Source organism: Bos indicus, chromosome X (assembly GCF_029378745.1).
Source record: "Bos indicus isolate NIAB-ARS_2022 breed Sahiwal x Tharparkar chromosome X, NIAB-ARS_B.indTharparkar_mat_pri_1.0, whole genome shotgun sequence".
NCBI classification, from domain to species: domain Eukaryota; kingdom Metazoa; phylum Chordata; class Mammalia; order Artiodactyla; family Bovidae; genus Bos; species Bos indicus.
In genome coordinates this window covers 37,237,153-37,257,934 of record NC_091789.1, presented here as the reverse complement: position 1 = coordinate 37,257,934, position 20,782 = coordinate 37,237,153, and positions in this window count along the sequence as shown.

Sequence of the window (20,782 nt, the reverse complement as noted above, 5' to 3'; positions counted from 1 at the left end):
GCTGGGCTGGAGGAAGCACAAGCTGGAATCAAGATTGCCGGGAGAAATATCAATAAGCTCAGATATACAGATGACACCACCGTTATGGCAGAAAGTGAAGAAGAACTAAAGAGCCTCTTGATGAAAGTGAAAGAAGAGAGTGAAAAAGTTGGCCTAAAGCTCAACATTCAGAAAGTGAAGACCATGGCATCTGGTCCCATCACTTCATGGAAACAGATGGGGAAACAGTGGAAACAGTGGCTGAGTTTATTTTTATGGGCTCAAAAATCACTGCAGATGGTGACTGCAGCCATGAAATTACAGGAAGCTTACTCCTTAGAAGTAGAGTAATGACTAACCTAGACAGCATATTAAAAAGCAAAGACTCTGTGGGAGAGGGTGGAGTGATTTGTGAGAATGTCATTGAAACATGTATAATATCATATATGAAACGAATCATCAGTCCAGGTGCAATGCATGATACAGTATGCTTGGGGCTGGTGCACTGGGATGACCCAGAGGGATGGTATGGGGAGGAAGGTGGGAGGGGGGTACAGGATGGGGAACACAGGTACACCTGTGGCAGGTTCATGTTGATGTATGGCAAAACCAATACCATATGTAAAGTAATTAACCACCCATTAAAATAAATAAATTTATATTAAAAATAAAAAGCAGAGACATTACTTTGGCAACAAAGGTCTGTCTAGTCAAGGCTATGGTTTGTCCAGTGGTCAGCTATGGATTGAGAGTTGGAGTATAAAAAAGCTGAGCACCAAAGAATTGATGCTTTTGAACTGTGGTGTTGAAGACTCTTGAGAGTCCCTTGGACTGCAAGGAGATCCAACCAGTCCATCCTAAAGGATATCAGTCCTGAGTGTCCATTGGAAACTGATGTTGAAAGTTAAACTCCAATATTTTGGCCACCTGATGTGAAGAGCTGACACACTGGTAAAGACCCTGATGCTGGGAAATATTGAGGGCAGCAGGAGAAGGGGACGACAGAGGAAGAGATGTTTAGATGGCATCACCAACTCAATGGACATGGGTTTGGGTGGACTCCGTGAGTTGGTGATGGACAGGGAGGCCTGGTGTGCTGCGGTTCATGATGTCACAAAAATCAGACACCACTGATAAAATGAACTGACTTCCTTTCAGTCTTTCAGTGGAGACCAGTCCTTCTGTCATCTCATTTTTCTCTACCTCTCTGAATTTAAGTGAGTCAATTATCTATTATTGTCTTGAAGGGGTGATCTTGTGGGGGAGCATCACTGTAACATCTGTACCATCATCAGCGGGGGGGGTGGTGGTGGGGGTGGGGCTGGATTTGATGGATCACATGTCATATCTTTCCTTAGGGTGTGCCGGCAGCTATGATGGGAAGTTCAGTGGTACCAGGTCTGAAGCCAGATGTGAGGCAGAGACTTCCTTTTCCTCAGTGGCTTTCACTGTCCTATTGGGGGCTGGTGGGATCCCAAGTTTCTGGAGCAGAAGTCCTGAATGTCAGAACAGATCTGGCTGTGTTCCCTCGAGTATGTACGCTCCCCTCTCCCCGCACTGCAACCCTTGCCACAGAGGGACAAGAGGAGCATGTTCTGATTAGAAAAATAACAAATGAGCAAATCTGCAGGCTGGCTGCTTACAGAGATCTGGGCTACCTCCAACGTGCCATCTGTGCCATTACCATTAGTAGCGTCTCCTTCCCTGCTTAAACATACCTTCTGGTCTGAGACCTCTTTGTCCCTCACAGCTGATCGCTTCCCCCAGCTTCTGCTATCCCTGCCCTGTTGAAGAGGGGTGCTATTTGGCAGGTGAGGCCCTCATGGTCTCTGGGCACATCCTGGGTCATCTACTGTGGCAGTCTGGCCTCCCTCAGAGATCAGGACTTCTCCAGATGCACTGACTATGTAAGTGCCCTCCATGAGCATGACCCCGGCTCTTCCAACCGCATGCCGCCCTGGGCCAGATGCACCTCTGTTTCCCACATCCCAGCTGTCCGCCTGGTCATGGCAGCCCCTGCTCCAGTGCAGATAGGCCACAAGGAGTAAGCATGGCGTGTGTAAGTGTGGGCAGTTGTTGGGAAAACAGGCATCCACAAATGTGTTCTCAATCTGTCCTCTTCATTGTGGCTTGCTCCCAAGCCCCTGAGCACATGCTCCTGGAGGGGGGAGTCCGTGCTTCCCACAGACCTCCTATTAGTCCACGTAGCCCTGCAACCATCTAAGGGTGTTTCTCTTCCCTGTGTCAAGCCCCAGGACTTGTGTGTCCAATATATGGCTCGAACCACTCACATCCAGGGCATATCTCCAACCGTGTAATATCCCTTATATTCTGAGTCCTCTCCCATGGGCACACGTCAGGACTTGAATCATCCTTTTCCCTTTCTACCCTGTTCCCTGTGGATCTTTCTTTGAGAGTAAGTTTGGGAATCTTTGTGCATTTTCCTATTAGCTTTTTGAGCTATTTTTTCTACATGTTGATGGATTCTTTTTATATTCTTTCATTCACGTATATTTGATTTACTATGTTGGGTTTCAGCTGTTCAGCAAAGTGATTCAGCTTTACATATACATGTATTTGGGCTTCCCACTTGGCACAGTTGTTAAAGAATCACCCTGCAATGAAGAAGATTTGGTTTCAATCCCTTGGTTCAGAAGATATGCTCAGAGAGACATGACGAGCCTCTCCAGTATTCTTGCCTGAGAATCTCATGGACAGAGGAGACTAACAGGCTACAGTCCATAGGGTCACAAAGAGTAGGGCGCATCTGAGTCAACTGAGCTTGCCCAGGCACACATCCATATATCTATTCCTTTGCAAATTCTTTTTCCATTTATGTTGTTACAGAATTTCTAGCAGAGTTGCCTGTGGTTTTTAGTACGTCCTCGTAGGTTATCTGTTTTATATATAGTGATGTCTTTATATATGTTAATCCCAAACTCCTAATTCCTCCCCACGCCCCAACTTGCCATTTGGTAACCATGAGCTTGACTTCCTTGTAGATGTGTTTTTGATGTTCATTGGGGGAGGCAGTTTAATCATTTGAAGTCATCCTACTTTTCTATTTTTGCTTTGGTTGCCTATGCTTTTGGTGTCCCATACATAAAATCACTTCTTAGGCCAATGTTTACATCTTCTCCAAGATGTTTTCTTCTAGTTGATTTACCAATTACGATCTTGCATGTAAATCTTTAATCAACTGTAAGTTTAGTTTTTTACGTGGTATAAGGTAAGGGTCTTATTTCAATCTTTTGCATTCAGATTTCTAGGTGCACACAGCAGTTAATTGAAGAGATCGTGAGGTGAAACTTAATCATGATCATCGCAAGGCAGTAATGAGTGACAAGCCTGTAGGAAAGGCACTGGAGTGAGGGACTTGGACAAGAGCATGTAAACTTTGGGGATTCCGACTTGATTCCCGCTGATACGTGGATGTGATCCTGGGCAGATGCGTTCTGACCCTAGGCACGTAGACTTGCTTTTGACCTCTGCCCATCAAGAGAAGCCTCTGGGCCAGAAGTATTGTGCACTAATCATGAGTCCATGGGCACTGCTTTGGCTTTTGCATTTGGTGTCATGCAAATGGGTGGTCTTAATACAAAGAGATAGAGTTCCTCTTGACGACTGATAAAATAAGCTTCTCATTTAAGTTCCTTTGACTTCTGATCCACTCTCTAGTTTATGGGTTTTACTATCTTTTCGAACAGATTCTTGGACATACTTGGCAGAAGATAGTGATTCTCTCCCTTACAGTCTTAGATAATCCAACTCCTGATAATATTTTATATCACCACACTGTTGATTTCTAATCCATTTACCTCTCTGGCATGCATTTCTGATAAGATACATACTCAAAAATCTATCCTAAAAACTGCATGTAATGAACTGCAAGTGATTAGAGAACGTGAAAATAGTAATGCCAAGAGAATGATTAAGAATATTTCCTTGGGAGGTGACAATTAGGCTGGCCTCAGATGGTTGTTTGTTTCTGAGTCACAGAAGATAGGATGGACACAGGCATAGAGGAAAGTAGAAGGTCTTAGGGAAATCATTGTATCAGTCAATAGAGGTTGTTATGGCCATAGCTAGAGGGGTCAGTTGGAATCTATTCATAGCAAACCTGTATAAGTGGAAGTAAAAGAGTATCTACTACTCTTTGTGAGTGCTAATGAGCAAACCCCCCACCCCCATAGAACACAGCGTTTGCAATAGGACTTGTCATGTTTGAATCACAATATACTTTCCTTTTCCAGGAGAGCTACAGGTGTCTGATATTGATTTATTGTTGTTGATCTAAATGGATAAACCCTTTCTCAACTCAGGACTTAGTGTTTCTGTTTTTCTCTTTTACCCTAAGAGTCTTTGGATTCTTTTTAAACTCTATGCATCCTCAATTCTTTCTGCAAGGTGGCAGTATATCCACGGATATTAAAATATATACCAGGGCTACTTTCGTTAAACAAGGCCCTCTAAACTCCACTTTTGGCCCACCTCAGGACTTTTCTGGTAGCTTAGTTGGGAAAGATTCTGCCTGCAAAGCTGAAGACATCAGTTCAATTCCTGGGTAGGAAGCTCTGCTGGAGAATGGATAAGCTACCCACTCTAGCATTCTTTGGTTTCCCTAGAGGCTCAGCTGGTGAAGAATCCACCTTCAACGCGGGAAGTCAGGGCTTGATCCCTGGGTTGGTAAGATCCCCTGGAGTAATGAAAGGCTATCCACTCCAGTATTCTGCCCTGGAGAATTCCATGGACTGTTTAGTCCATGGGGTCACCAACCGTAGGACAGGACTGAGCAACTTTCACTTTCAGCTCTTAGGCCTAGTAATCTGTTACCTTCCCCTAACAGCCAGTATTTCAGTCAGTCCTACACCACGGCATTAAAGTGTGATAGTGTTAAGTGGTGATAATATATACAGATCCGGAATCAAGCACCCACCTATCAGGGCTTTTTGTCTATATCATCCTGGTAGCTGCTTACCTGACTAATTTTCATAGGCAGAATTGATAGTTCTCCCAATTCCTTTTAAAGGACAACAAACCCAGGGTCTCCTTCACTCTTAATGATTTTAAAACACATTCAGTGACTGACTTTGAATCATCAACTGTGTCTCTCAGCAGTTAAAGTTCCAGAAAGATTTAACTAGGGACCTATAGTCCAGATAAAAGATACCATAGCATTGACTTAAAACCTGAAATCAACTCTTTTTATGCTGATGGTGAAACTCTGTTTTAATTGTTTCTAAAATGTTCTCTGAAATCAGACGGGATTCCTTTGGTAGAGACTCTCCCTTATATATCTCCATATTTGATTGACTATTCCTTGAAACTATTCAAGCACTTCAAAACTAAAGTTATCACCAAATTAAATATTCGATACTCTTCTTTTTAAACCACAAAATCTTGTAGAACTTGGACTAACAAAAGAGATTATTAGGGAAGAATATTTTACGAGTGTAGTTATTTAGAAATACTAGGGGATGGTGATAAATATAAGACCAGCTTTTACACAGTCTTATATTAATACTTTTATCAAAAGTCTCTGTCCTGACTTCTCTGGCTGTCCAGTGGTTAGGACTCCATGATTTCAATAGGAGAGGAACCTGTTCAATCCCTGGTCAGGGAACTAAGATCCCACAAACTGCATGGTGCCCCCAACCAAAAACAATATCTGTGTGTCGTGATCCTGTTAGTCATCTGCACCAGGATTGGGCCACCTCCACTGCCCTGCCCTTGGGAACACAGTGCTCCCACAAATTTCTTAGGATAACAGTGGCCTAATTGATATTTGGTCTGATCCCTCCAAACATTATTTTAATCTTTGGGAGTGCTAATTGTGGGTTTTAGTTGTATCAGCATTTTGTGCCTCCTGAGCATCTTTAGCTGACAGCATAGCTGAGTGAAGCAACAAAGCCCGATATTATGTAAGTGGCCAGGAGGTGATTTCTGCCTGCCTCACTCAGGGGAAGTATGACATTCACCATCCATATGTGAAGCCCTCTTCCCATCTGGGTTCTGGCAATCTAGACCCTAATGTCACTCCACACCCCAAACAATGGCAGTAACACCGCACAAGTACTCCTTGCCGCTGACATCAATTGTTAAGCCGGGTTATTCACCTTCAGAGCAGACTTGTGACCCAGTCGAGACCTCTACTGTCTGGCTAACTGGGGACCTGAGGGTCTGTTCCCTCAGCTCTTGGGACCCCACACGCCTCCCCACTCCGGTGCCCACCTCTTTGCTTCCTTCCCTCCCTGTCCATCAGAAAATTCACACACACACAAGTATCATCTTTTCACCATTTGATGTGTATTTTATTCGCAGCCATCAGTTTACTATGTTAGTGTGAGAGTCAGGCTTTTCCTGGTTGGCCATTTCTAAGAATGCAGACCTCTGGAGACACAATTCTAAACTGTCTGACCTTTTCCAATCAGTTACTGGCTGACCAGGTTGTACTTCTCCAGGGTCTCTCATTCTGGTGTGGCTGAGCTTATCTTCTCTTTTGATTCTGCCTCCTTCTTTAACTATGCCTCATATTTTGGTACCTTTTCAACTTTGATTCAGCTTCTTACGTGCACAGAAACAGAAAAAAAAAAAAAACAGTTTGTTTTTCTTGTTTCCTTCACCTTCTTCGACTGAGTGGAAGATGATCGGATTTTCATTCGCAAGGTTCCTTTTAGAGGCCTTCTGACCCTCATGGTTATTCCGTGTCTTGAAAGACAAGAGAACGGTATTAGTTTTGAGGAAAGGTTATAACATCTGAGTTGGAAGGGAGATTTCCTGAAAAGGGATGTAGGCTGATGAGGGCTTTTGTGGCATGCAAGGACAGTGTAGAGGTCTTGGGCAGCAAAGTCAATGGAGAATGCAGGGAGAATAGATGGAATCATCTTACCTTCACATTGCCTCTGTATCTCTGTGGACAAAGGGTCTTCTTTAGTCCATGCACCGTTGAAGCACACTGAATTGGAACTCTTCTTGGCTGCTGTGGCTTTCTGGTTACCTTATGATGATAGCATGAAATGGCCTAACCCAGAATCTCTGCCTCTGACCTCCCTATATATACCTTCTCAGGACAATGAGGAGCCACATCCTTCAATCTGATTGGTCTGCTAGGCACTCCCCCAGCCAATGGTGGCTTTGGGCTCTTAGACATCACAATGTACCTCTTTGCCCATCAACATGGGTAAGTGGGTGCTTAGGGAGGCCATGATACAACTTTTTCACCCCTGACACCTCTGTGTGTCTGATTCTGGGGAGTGGTGATTCAGGGGCATGGTGTTTCTTCTCATGACCCTCAGACTTTCCTTCAGTGTCCTTTATTCTTTGACTTATATGTCCCCCTTCAACAGTCCTGCCTCCTCCATCCCTGTATGAACCTCTACCAAACACTTTTCACTCCAAATCTGTTCCTCAGAGTCGTCTAGTCATTTAATCTTTCAACCACCCTCTTCCTAGTGGGGGTTCTTGAGGGGCTTAAGGAACTTAAGAGCAAGCACTTAATATGGAAAAAGGTAAATAAGAATAGGTTGGATGTTTTTGCTACACCAATGAGCTTTAGAGACCCCAAGACTTGGTGAATCCTCAGTCTGTTGCCCCAAGTTCTATACACCATCTCCATAAAATTACACATCAAACCAAAGAAAGTCATAAATGTCTCCTCCACTAATATTGTTGGGGACACTTCAACTCTCATATTGAGTAGGGAAACTCACCTTGCCCCATCTACCAGATATATATACCCGATTAAAAAGAAAAAAAAAACAAAAGTAAGTGCACAAAGGCAAGAGTGAACTGACCAATGCACCACTGTCTCTTGACTGAATCACTTCCCCAGTGGTCCCTCACTGACAGATATCATCAGGTAGGGCCAAATGTGGAGCTGACCAATAGCTGAGCAGGAGAAGTATCAGTAGGTATCTCACTGATAGTTGGTTGCTTATTGGCAGGACCAAGCGATGCACTGTCAAATTGCTGGGCAAGACCTGTTGCTTAGTAACAGGATGTGGAGTAATACGGCAAAGCAATGGCTACCTGTTACTGGCTGTTCTCATGCTGCTGTGTTCCATAATTATACGTTGCATCCAGAGTGCTTTAAACTTTTTGACTGACTCCTTTCCCACCTCAGGTTTTGAATTCCCATGCTTGTTTAACTTTTGTACATCATTCTTTTCATTGTATTCCCAGGCATGCCAGTCAGCAGTGCTTATCTATATGCCCTCCAACAGACGCCAATTGATAGCATGTGCCACATATATTATAGCTAATATTTCAAGGCCAACAAGAATGTCAAAGCCAGTCCACCTTGAGAACTACTTTGCAAACCTTAACCTCACAGTGTTTCTTATTCTATTCACAATGTAATAGAGCAGAGTGAGCACAGCCCTATACAGTTAGACATTGATGTGCTTCATTTCAACCCACCCTGTTCCTAGGCAACAGGTGTAGCTCAGTCTTGCTTGGTGCCTCAGATGGCCCCATTCACAAGCAGCCAACTGTCAGTGAGTGACCATTCGTTGTCCTGCTCAGCTACTGATCAGCACCACACTGGGAACTGCCCCCAGTTACTCTCAAGAAGGGAGTATTAGGGAAGTGATTTAAGGAAGTGTGGTATGGTCGTCATCAGCGGGAAAGTGAGAGAAGAGGCAGATTCAGGCATTCTTTTAGGGGTCCTGGAGACACCCAGCCTTAGGCCAGTGGGTGAGCTGGAAGTCCCAGGGAATAGACTGGGGACGACATACTGTAGTGCACCAGAGCCATCACTAAGGCCCTCCAGTGGCCTTGGCCCAGGCCTTGAGGAGCGGTGAGCCTCTCTGCCATACCTCTCTCTGCAACCTACTAGCAGGGGCCATCTTCCTGGGCCTCAGTCTCTGAGAACTGATCTGCTCACTTTGACAGCCTGAGGAGACAGGAACTTTTGGGTTGGGTGCCTGGCTCCATCAAGAATGAGAGCTGGGAAGAATGTGGGAACCTTGCCCTGAAGGAGCTGCCAAATGAGATCTGTTTCTGTTTATCAAGGATGGGACATTTCAAGGTGAAAGTTGTGCCTTGCGACTTTGCCCTCTCTTGACGGGGCAAGAATGACAGAAAATAACATTCATCTGGTAGAGATAGATAGGAACATTATTACCTGACCATGACCTAACTTTAAGCACAAAGGATGTGACACCAAGAAGTCTGTAACAACTTACCAGAACTCTCTCTATCATTTGCTTTTAAATGTACTTAACTGAAAACGTTCAGTAACTTTGAGTTCTTAGGGCAAGAGCCACCCACATCCTTGTATGAATCTATAATAAACCTTTCCCTGTTCCAAACTCTAACATTTAGTTTTGATTGGCCTCATTCTGCATCAAGCACATGGATTTGCATGTTTAATAACAACCATACTGTCGAAGGGCTGACTTGGCCTCTCTTAAACAACAGCAGAGACTAGCCAAATGCTCACAGTCATCCATAACATACCCTCTGACTAGGCTTGGCTAAATTTTAGCCATGCTTCTCTCCTCTGAACTTCAGCTTTCCCCCACGCTTGAGCAAGCGCTAAGAGTCAGACACTTCTGACTCCTTTAACAGCTCATTGTAAGAATCAGCTCACTACAGAAAGAAATACTTCCTGTCAAACTGCTCCATCATGCTGTCTGTTCATCCCGCCCCACCTCTTTCCCCATCTCACACACACACACACACACACACACACACACACTCTCACACACAAAGGCAAACATACACAAACTTACACACACACATGTAGATGCTGTGCACCCTCTTTATCTTCCATGTTAATGAAAAATCTTTTTCTGTTCCATTTTGAGACACGATAAGAACTTGTGTTCAATGCATTCTCCCTATTGCAATCAGTTCCTTTCATTTGTTCAGTTGTGTCCGACTGTGTGCAACCCCATGGACTGCAGCATACCAGGATTCTTTGTCCATCACCAACTCCCAGAGCTTGCTGAAACTCAAGTCCATCGAATGCCCAATGCCATCCAACCATCTAATGCTCTCTCATCCCCTTCTCCTTGGCCTTCATTCCTTCCTAGCTTCAATATCTTTTCCACTGAGACAGTTCTTTGCATCAGGTGGACAAAGTACTGGAGTTGCAGCTTCAGCGTCAGTCCTTCTTGTGAATAATCAGGACTGATACCACACATCCTGGAGTTGTGCCTGCATGGGCACAGGGGGGACTAGAGGAGCTACTCCACGTTCAAGTGAGGAGTGGTGGCAGTGAGGAGATATACCTCGTCCAAGGTAAGGAGCAGTGGCTCCGCTTTGCTGGAATAGCCGTGAAGAGAAAACCCACATCTAATGTAAGAGAAACCTACGTAAGAAGGTAGGTGTTGCAAGACGGCATCAGAGGGCATTCACACTGAAACCAGAATCACAGAAATCTAGTCAATCGAATCACACTAGAACCACAGCCTTGTCTAACTCAATGAAACTAAGCCAGGACCTGTGGGGTCTCCCAAGTGGAGCGGGTCATGGTGGAGAGGTCTGACAGAATGTGGTGCACTGGAGAAGGGAAGGGCAAAGCATCTCAGTATCTTGCCTTGAGATCCGCATGAACAGTATGAAAAGGCAAAATGATAGGATACTGAAAGAGGAACTCCCCAGGTCAGTAGGTGCCCAATATGCTACTGGGGATCGGTGGAGAAATAACTCCAGAAAGAATGAAGGGATTGAGCCAAAGCAAAAACAATACCCAGTTGTGGATGTGACTGGTGACAGAAGAAAGGTCCAATGCTATAAAGAGCAATATAGCATAGGAACGTGGAATGATAAGTCCATGAATCAAGGCAAATTGGAAGTGGTCAAACAGGAGATGGCAAGAGTGAACGTCAACATTCTAGGAATCCGTGAACTAAAATGGACTGGAATGGGTGAATTTAACTCAGATGACCATTATATCTACTACGTCGGGCAGGAATCCCTCAGAAGAAATGGAGTAGCCATCGTGGTCAACAAAACAGTCCAAAATGCAGTAGCTGGGTTCAATCTCAAAAACTATAGTATGATCTCTGTTCGTTTCCACGGCAAACCATTCAATATCACAGTAATCCAAATCTATGCCCCAACAAGCAGCAGTGAAGAAGCTGAAGTTGAACAGTTCTATGAAGACCGACAAGACCTTTTAGAACTAACAGCTAAAAAAAATGTCCTTTGCATTATAGTGGACTGGAATGCAAAAGTAAAGGTTCAAGAAACACCTAGAGTAACAGAAAAATTTGGCTCTGGAGTTTGGTATGAAGCAGGGCAAAGGCTAGTAGAGTTTTGCAAAGATAACACACTGGTCATAGCAAACACGCTCTTCAAAAAACACAAGAAAAACTCTACATATGGACATCAACAGATGGTCAACACTGAAATCAGATTGATTATATCGTTTGCAGCCAAAGAAGGAGAAGCTCTACACAGTTAGCAAAACAAGACTGGGAACTGACCCTTGCTAAGATCATGAGCTCCTTATTGACAAATTCAGATTTAAATTGAAGAAAGTAGGGAAAACCACTACATCATTCAGGTATGACATAAATCCAATCCCTTATGATTACATAGTGGAAGTGAGAAATAGATTTAAGGGACTAGACCTGACAGACAGAGCACCTGATGAAGTATGGAAGGAGGTTCATGACATTGTACAGGAGACAGGGATCAAGACCATCCCCATGGAAAAGAAATGCCAAAAAGCAAAAGGGCTGTCTGGGGAGGCCTTACAAATAGTTGTGAAAAGAAGAGAAGGAGCAAAGGAAAGATATAAGCTTCTGAATGCAGAGTTCCAAAGAATAGCAAGAAGAGATAAGAAAGCCTTCTTAAGTGATCAATGCAAAGAAATAGAGGAAAACAACAGAATGGGAGAGATTAGACATCTCTTCAAGAAAATTCGACATACCCAGGGAACATTTCATGCAAAGATGGGCTCGATAAAGGACAGAAATGGTATGGACCTAACAGAAGCAGAAGATTTAAGAAGAGGTGGTAAGAATACCCAGAACTGTACAAAAAAAAAAAATCTTCATGACCCAGATAATCATGATGGTGTGATCACACACCTAGGGCCAGACATCCTGGAATGTGAAGTCAAGTGGGCCTTAGAAAGCATCACTACCACCAAGGCTGGTGGAGGTGATGGAATTCCAGTTGAGCTATTTCAAATCAGGATAGATGATGAACTGAAAGTGCTGCATTCAATATACCAGCTAAATTTGAAAACTCAGCAGTGGCTACAAGACTGGAAAAGGTCAGTTTTCATTCCAATCCCCGAGAAAGGCAACCCAAATAATGCTCAAAATACCGCACAATTGCCCTCATCTCACATGCCAGTAAAGTAATTCTTAAAATTCTCCAAAGCAGTCTTCAGCAATATGTGAATCGTGAACTGCCAGATGTTCAAGCTGGTTATAGAAAAGGCAGAGGAATCAGAGATCAGATTGCCAGCATCCGCTGGATCATGGAAAAAGCAAGAGAGTTCCATAAAAATATCTATTTCTGCTTTATTGACTATGCCAAAGCCTTTGACTGTGACGATCAAAGTAAACTGTGGAGAATTCTAAAAGGGATGGGAATACCAGACCACCAGACCTGCTTCTTGAGAAACCTCTATGCAGGTCAGGAAGCAACAGTTAGAACTGGACATGAAACAACAGACTGCTTCCAAGTAGGAAAAAGAGTACATCAAGGCTGTATATTGTCACTCTGCTTATGTAATTTATATGCAGAGTGCATCATGAGAAATGCTGGGCTGGAGAAAGCACAAGCTGGAATCACGATTGCCAGAAGAAATATCAATAAGCTCAGATATGCAGATGACACCACCTTTATTGCAGAAAGTGAAGAAGAACTAAAGAGCCTCTTGATGAAAGTGAAAGAAGAGAGTGAATAAGTTGGCTTAAAGCTCAACATTCAGAAAGCGAAGATCATGGCATCTGGTCCCATCACTCCATGGGAAGTAGATGGGGAAACAGTGGAAACAGTGGCTGAGTTTATTTTTCTGAGCTCGAAAATCACTGCAGATGGTGACTGCAGCCATGAAATTAAAGGAAGCATACTCCTTGGAAGTAGAGTTATGACTAACCTAGACAGCATATTAAAAAGCAGAGAGTCTGTAGGAGAGGGTGGGGTGATTTGGTAGAACGGCATTGAAACATGTATAATATCATATATGAAAGGAATCGCCAGTCCATGTTCGATGCATGATACAAGATGCTTGGGGCTGGTGCACTGGGATGACCCAGAGGGATGATAAATGGAGGGAGGTGGGAGTGGGGACAAGATGGGGAACACATGTACACCTGTGGCAGGTTCATGTTGATGCATGGCAAAACCAATACCATATGAGAAGTAAATAACCTCCCATTAAAATAAATAAGTTTATATAAAAAATAAAAAGCAGAGACATTACTTTGGCAACAAAGGTCTCTCTAGTCAAGGCTATAGTTTTTCAGTGGTCAGGTATGGATTGAAAGTTGGACTATAAAAAAGCTGAGTGCCAAAGAACTGATGCTTTTGAACAGTGGTGCTGGAGAAGACTCTTGAGAGTCCCTTGGACTGCAAGGAGATCCAACCAGTCCATCCTAAAGGATATCAGTCCTGAGTGTTCACTGGAAAGACTGATGTTGAAACTGAAACTCCAATATTTTGGCCATCTGATGCGAAGAGCTGACTCATTGGTAAAGACCCTGATGCTGGGAAGTATTTAGGCAGGAGGAGAAGGGGACTACAGAGGAAAAGATGGTTAGATTGCATCACCAACTCAATGGACATGGGTTTGGGGGGACTCCGCGAGTTGGTGATCGAAATGGAGGCCTGGTGTGCTGCAGTTCATGGTGTCGCAAAAATCAGACACAACTGACAAACTGAACTGACTTCCTCTCAGTCTTTCAGTGGATACCAGTCCTTCTGTCTTCCCATTTGTCACTGCCTCTCTGTATTTAAGTGCATCAATTATGTATTATGGTCTTGAAGGGGTGATCTTGTGGTGGAGCATCACTGTACAGACTGTACCATAGTCAGCGGGGGGTGGGGGTGGGGATGGGGCTGGATTTGATGGACCACAAGTCACATCTTTCTTTAGGGTGTTTCAGCACCTATGGCTTGGAAGTTCAGTGGTACCGGGTCTGAAGCCAGATGTGAGGAAGAGACTTCCTTTTCCTCAGGGGCTTTCACTGTCCTATTGGGGGCAGGGTGGGATCCCAAGTTTCTGGAGCAGAAGCCCTGAATATCAGGCCAGATCTGGCTATGTTCCCTCAAGTATGATCGCTCCCTTCTCATAGCACTGCAACCCTTGCCACAGAGGGACAAGAGGAGCATGTTCTGGTTAGAAAAATAACAAAAGGAGCAAATCTCCTGGCTGGCTGCCTACAGAGATCCAGGCTACCTCCAAAGTGCCATCTGTGCCATCACCATCAGTAGCGTCTCCTGACCTGCTTAAACATACCTTCTGGTCTGAGACCTCTTGGTCCCTCACTGCTGATCACTTCCCAAAGCTTATGTTATCCCTGCCCTGTTGAAGAGTGTGCTATTGGGCAGGTGAGGCCCTCATGGGCTCTGGGCACATACTGGGTCATCTGCTGTGGCAGTCTGGCCTCCATCAGAGATCAGGACTTCTCCTGATACGCTGCCTATGTAAGTGCCCTCCATGAGCATGACCCCGGCTCTTCCACCCACATGCCGCCCTGGGCCAGATTCACCTCTGTTGCCCACATCCCAACTGTCTGCCTGGTCATGGTAGCCCCTGCTCCAGTGCAAATCGGCCACACGGAGTAAGCAGGGCGTGTGTAAGCATGGGCAGTTCTTTGAAAACAGACATCCACAAATGCGGTCTCAATCTGTCCTCTTCATTGTGGTTGGGAGCAAGCTCCTGAGCACTAGCTCCTGGAGGGGGGAGTCTGGGCTTCCCACAGACCTCCTGTTAGTCCACATAGCCCTGCAACCATCTAAGGGTGTTTCTCTTCCCTGTGTCAGACCCCAGGACTTCTGTGTTCAATATTTGGCTCGAACCACTCACACCCAGAGCTTACCTCCAACCGTGCAATCTCCCTTATATTCTGAGTCCTCTCCCATGGGCACATGTTAGGACTTGAATCATCCTTTTCTCTACATACCCTGCTCCCTATCGATCTTATTTTGAGAGTAAGTTTGGGAATCTTTCTGCATTTTCCAATTAGATTTTTGAGCTAATTGTTCTACATGTTGATGAATTCTTTTTATTTTTTTTCATTTGAGGATATTTGATTTACCATGTTGTGTTTCAGCTGTCCAGCAAAGTGATTCAGCTTTGCATATACATGTATTTGGGCTTTCCACTTGGCTCAGTTGTTAAAGAATCACCCTGCAATGAAGGAGATTTGGGTTCAATCCCTGGGTAGGGAAGATATGCTCAGAGGGACAGGACGAGCCTCTCCAGTATTCTTGCCTGTAGAATCTCATGGACTAAGGAGCCAACAGGCTACAGTCCACAGGGTCACAAAGAGTAGGGCACATCTGAGTCAACTGAGCTTGCACAGGCACACATACATATATCTATTCCTTTACAAATTCTTTTTCCATTTATGTTGTTACAGATTTTCTAGCAGAGTTGCCTGTGGTTTTGAAGTATTCCTTGTTGGTTATCTATTTTATACATAGTGGTGTCTATATATATGTTAATCCCCAACTCCGAATTCATCCCCCCGCCCCAACTTGCCATTTGGTAACCATCAGCTTGGCTTCTATGTAGATGTGTTTTTGATGTTCTCTCAGGGAGGCAGTTTAATCGTTTGAAGTCGTCCTACTTTTCTATTTTTTTCTTTTCTTGCCTATGCTTTCAGTGTCAATACATGAAATCACTTCTGAGACCAATGTTTACAACTTCTGCAGCATGTTTTCTTCTAGTTGATTTATAGTTTCAGATCTTGCATTTAAATCTTTAATCAACTCTGAGTTTAGATTTTTATGTTGTATAAGGTAAAGGTCCTATTTCAATCTTTTGCATTCAGATTTCTAGTTGCCCATGGCAGTTAGTTGAAGAGATGGTGAGGTGAAACTTAGTCATGATCATCTCAAGACAGGAATGAGTGAAAGGCCTGTAGAAAAGGCACTGGAGTGAGGCACTTGGCCAGGAGCATGTAAACTTTGGGGGCTCCGAATTGATTGCCGCTGATACGTGGATGTGATCCAGGGCAGATGCGTTCTGACCCTAGGCACATAGACTTGCTCTTGACCTCTGCACATCAAGATAAGCCTCTGGGCCAGCAGTATTGTGCACTCATCATGAGTCCATGGGAACTGCTTTGGCTTTTGCATTTGGTGTCATGCAAATGGGTGGTCTTAATACAAAGACATAAAGTTCCTCTTGATGACTGATAAAATAAGCTTCTCATTTAAGTTCCTTTAATTTCTGATCCACTCCCTAGTTTATGGCTTTTACTATATTTTCAAAAAGATTCTTGGGCATACTTGGCAGAAGAGAGTGATTCTCTTCCTTACAGTCTTAGATAATCCAACCTCTGATAATATTTTATATCACCACACTGTTGATTTCTAATCCGTTTACATCTCTGGCATATATTCCTGATAAATACATACTCAAGAATCTATTCCAGGATGGACAGGAAGATAGGATGGACACAGGCATAGAGGAAAGTAGAAGGTCTTAGGGAAATCATTGTATCAGTCAATAGAGGTAGTTATGGCCACAGCTGGAGGAGTCAGTTGGAATCTATCATAGCGAACCTGTATAAGTGGAAGTATAAAGAGTTCTACTACTCTTTGTGAGTGCTAATGAGCAAAACCCCCACCCCCATAAGACACAGCATTTGCAATAGGACTTGTGATATTTGAATCACAATATACTGTCCTTTTCCAGGAGAGCTACCGGCGTCTGATTTTGATTTATTGTTGTTGATCTAAATGGATATACCCTTTCTCAACTCATGACTTAGTGTTTATGTTTTTCTCTGTTAACCCTAAGAGTCTTTGTATCCTTTTCAAACTCTATGCATCCTCAACTCTTTCTGCAAGGTGGCAGTATATCCATGGATATTAAAATATATACCAGTGCTACTTTAGGGAAACAAGGCCCTCTAACCTCCACTTTTGGTCCACCTCAGGAATTTCCTGATAGCTCAGTTGGGAAAGATTCTGCCTTCAAAGCTGTAGACATCAGTTCAATTCCTGGGTAGGGAAGCTGTGCTGGAGAAGGGATAAGCTACCCACTCTAGCATTCTTTGGCTTCCCTTGTGGCTCAGCTGTTGCAGAATCCACCTTCAATGTGGGATGCCTGGGCTTGATCCCTGGGTTGGGAAGAACCCCTGGAGGAAGGAAAGGCTACCAACTCCAGTATTTTAACATGGAGAATTCCATGGACTGTATAGTCCATGGGGGTTTCCAGCCGTCGGACACGACTGAGCAACTTTCACTTTCAGCTCTTCAGGCCTAGGCTTCTGTTACCTTCCCGTAACAGCAAGTATTTCAGTCAGTCCTACAACAGGGCATTAAAGTGTGATAGTGTTAAATAGTGATAATATATACAGATCTGGAATCAAAGCACACACCTATAATGTCTCTCTGTCCATATCATCCTGGTAGATGCTTACCTGACTAATTTTCAAAGGCAGGGTTGATATTTCTCCCACTTCCTTTGAAAGGACAACAAACCCAGGGTCGCCTTCACTCTTAATGATTTTAAATCAAATTCAGTGACTGACTTTGAATCATCAACTGTCTCTCAGGAGTTAAAGTGCCAGAGATTTAACTATGGTGCTGCAATACATATAAAAGATACCGCAGTTTTGACTTAAAATCTGAACTCAACTCTTTTGATGCTGATGGTGAAACTCTGTTTAATTGTTTCTAAAATGTTTTCTGAAAACACACATGATTCCTCTGGTAGAGACTCTGCCTTAAATATCTCCATATTTGATTGATTTCTCCTTGAAACTAGTCAAACACTTCAAAACTAAAGTTGACATCAAATTAAATATTTGATACTCTTCTTTTTAAATCACGAAAACTTGTAGAAATTGGACTAAAAAGAATTTATTGGGGAAGAATGTTTTTTGACTGTAGTTAATTAGAAATACTAGGGAATGGAGATAAGTATAAAACCAGGTTTTACACAACATACATTAATACATTTATCAAAAGTCTCTATCCTGACTTCTCTGGCTGCCCAGTGGTTAGGATTCCATGCGTTCACTAGAAGGGGAACCGGTTCAATCCCTGATCAGGGAACTAAGATCCCACAAACTACTTGGTGCCCCACCCCGAAAATATTATCTGTGTGTCGTGATCCTGTTAGTCATCTGCACCAAGATTGGGCCACCTCCATTGCCCTGCCCTTGGGAAAACACTGCTCCCACAAATATTTTAGGATAACAGTGGCCTAATTGTTATTTGGTCTGATCCGTCCAAACATTATTTTAATCTTTGGGAGTGCTAATGTGGGTTTTAGTTGTTTCTGCATTTTGTGCCTCCTGAGCACCTTTAGCTGACAGCATAGGGGAGTGATGCAACAAAGCCCATTATGAAGTAAGTGGCCAGGAGGTGATTTCTGCCTGCCTCACTCAGGGGAGAAATGACATTCACCATCCCCATGTGAAGCCCTCTTCCCTTCTGGATTCTGGCAATCTAGACCCTAATGTCACTCCACACCCCAAACAATGGAAGTAACACTGCACACTACCTTGCCGCTGAGATCAGTTGTTAAGCAGGGTTATTCACCTTCAGTGCAGACTCCTGACCCAGTCGAGACCTCTACTCTCTGGCTACCTGGGGATCTGAGGGTCTGTTCCCTCAGCTCTTGGGACCCCACATCCCTCCCCACTCAGGTGCCCACCTCTTTGCTTCCTTCCCTCCCTGCCCATCAGAAAATTCACACACACACAAATATCATCTTTTCACCATTTGATGTGTATTTTAATCGCAGCCATCATTTACTATTTTAGTGTGAGAGTCAGTCTTTTCCTGGTTGGCCATTTCTAAGAAAGCAGACCTCTGGAGATGCAATTCTAAAGAGTCTGACCTTTTCTATTCAGTTACTGGCTGCCCAGCTTGTACTTCTCCAGGGTCTTTCATTCTAGGGTGGCTGAGCTTACCTTCTCTTTTGATTCTGCCTCCTTCTTTGAATCTGCCTCATATTTTGGTACCCTTTTCGGCTTTATCAGTTTCTTAGGTGCACAGGAACAGAAAAAACAGTTTGATTTTCTTGTTGTCTTCACCTTCTTCGACTGCATGGCATATGATCGGATTTTCTTTCTCAAGGTTCCTTTCATTTGTTTTTAATTTTATTTTATTTTTAAACTTTACAATATTGTATTGTTTTTGCCAAATATCAAAATGAATCCATCACAGGTATACCTGTGTTCCCCATCCTGAACCCTCCTGCCTCCTCCCTCCCTATACCATCCCTCTGGGTCGTCCCAGTGCACCAGCCCCAAGCATCCAGTATCATGTATCGAACCTAGACTGGTGACTCGTTTCATACATGATAGTATACATGTTTCAATGCCATTCTCCCAAATCTTCCCACCCTCTCCCTCTCCCACAGCATCCATAAGACTGTTCTATACATCAGTGTCTCTTTTGCTGTCTCGTACACAGGGTTATTGTTACCATTTTTCTAAATTCCATATATATGTGTTAGTATACCGTATTCGTGTTTTTCTTTCTGGCTTACTTCACTCTGTATAATAGGCTCCAGTTTCATCCATCTCATTAGAACTGATTCAAATGATTCTTTTTAATGGCTGAGTAATACTCCATTGTGTATATGTACCACAGCTTTCTTATCCATTCATCTGCTGATGGACACCTGTGTTGCTTCCATGTTCTGGCTATTATAAACAGAGCTGCAGTGAACATAGGGGTACACGTGTCTCTTTCCCTTCTGGTTTCCTCAGTGTTTATGCCCAGCAGTGGGATTGCTGGATCATAAGGCAGTTCTACTTCCAGTTTTTAAAGAAGTCTCCACACTGTTCTCCATAGTGACTGTACTGGTTTGCATTCCCACCAGCAGTGTAAGAGGGTTCCCATTTCTCCACACCCTCTCCAGCATTTATTGCTTGTAGACTTATGGATCGCAGCCATTCTGACTGGCATGAAATGGTACCTCATAGTTCTTTTGATTTGCATTTCTCTGATAATGAGTGATGTTGAGCATCTTTTCATGTGTTTGTTAGCCATCTTCATGTCTTCTTTGGAGAATTGTCTATTTAGATGTTTGGCCCATTTTTTGATTGGGTCATTTATTTTTCTGGAATTGAGCTGCAGGAGTTGCTTGTATATTTTTGAGATTAGTTGTTTGTCAGTTGCTTCATTTGCTATTATTTTCTCCCATTCTGAAGGCTGTCTTTTCACCTTGCTTATAGTTTCCTTGTTGTGCAGAAGCTTTTAAGTTTAATTAGGTCCCATTTGTTTATTTTTGCTTTTATTTCCAATATTCTTGGAAGTGGGTCATAGAGGATCCTGCTGTGATGTATGTCGGAGAGTGTTTGCCTATGTTCTCCTCTAGGAGTTTTATAGTTTCTGGTCTTATGTTGAGATCTTTAATCCATTTTGAGTTTATTTTTGTGTATGGTGTTAGAAAGTGTTCTAGTTTCATTCTTTTACAAGTGGTTGACCAGATTTCCCAGCACCACTTGTTTAAGAGATTGTCTTTAATCCGTTGTATATTCTTGCCTCCTTTGTCAAAGATAAGGTGTCCATATGTGCGTGGATTTTTCTCTGGGCTTTCTATTTTGTTTCATTGATCTATATTTCTGTCTTTGTACCAGTACCATACTGTCTTGATGACTGTTGCTTTGTAGTAGAGCCTGAAGTCAGGTAGGTTGAT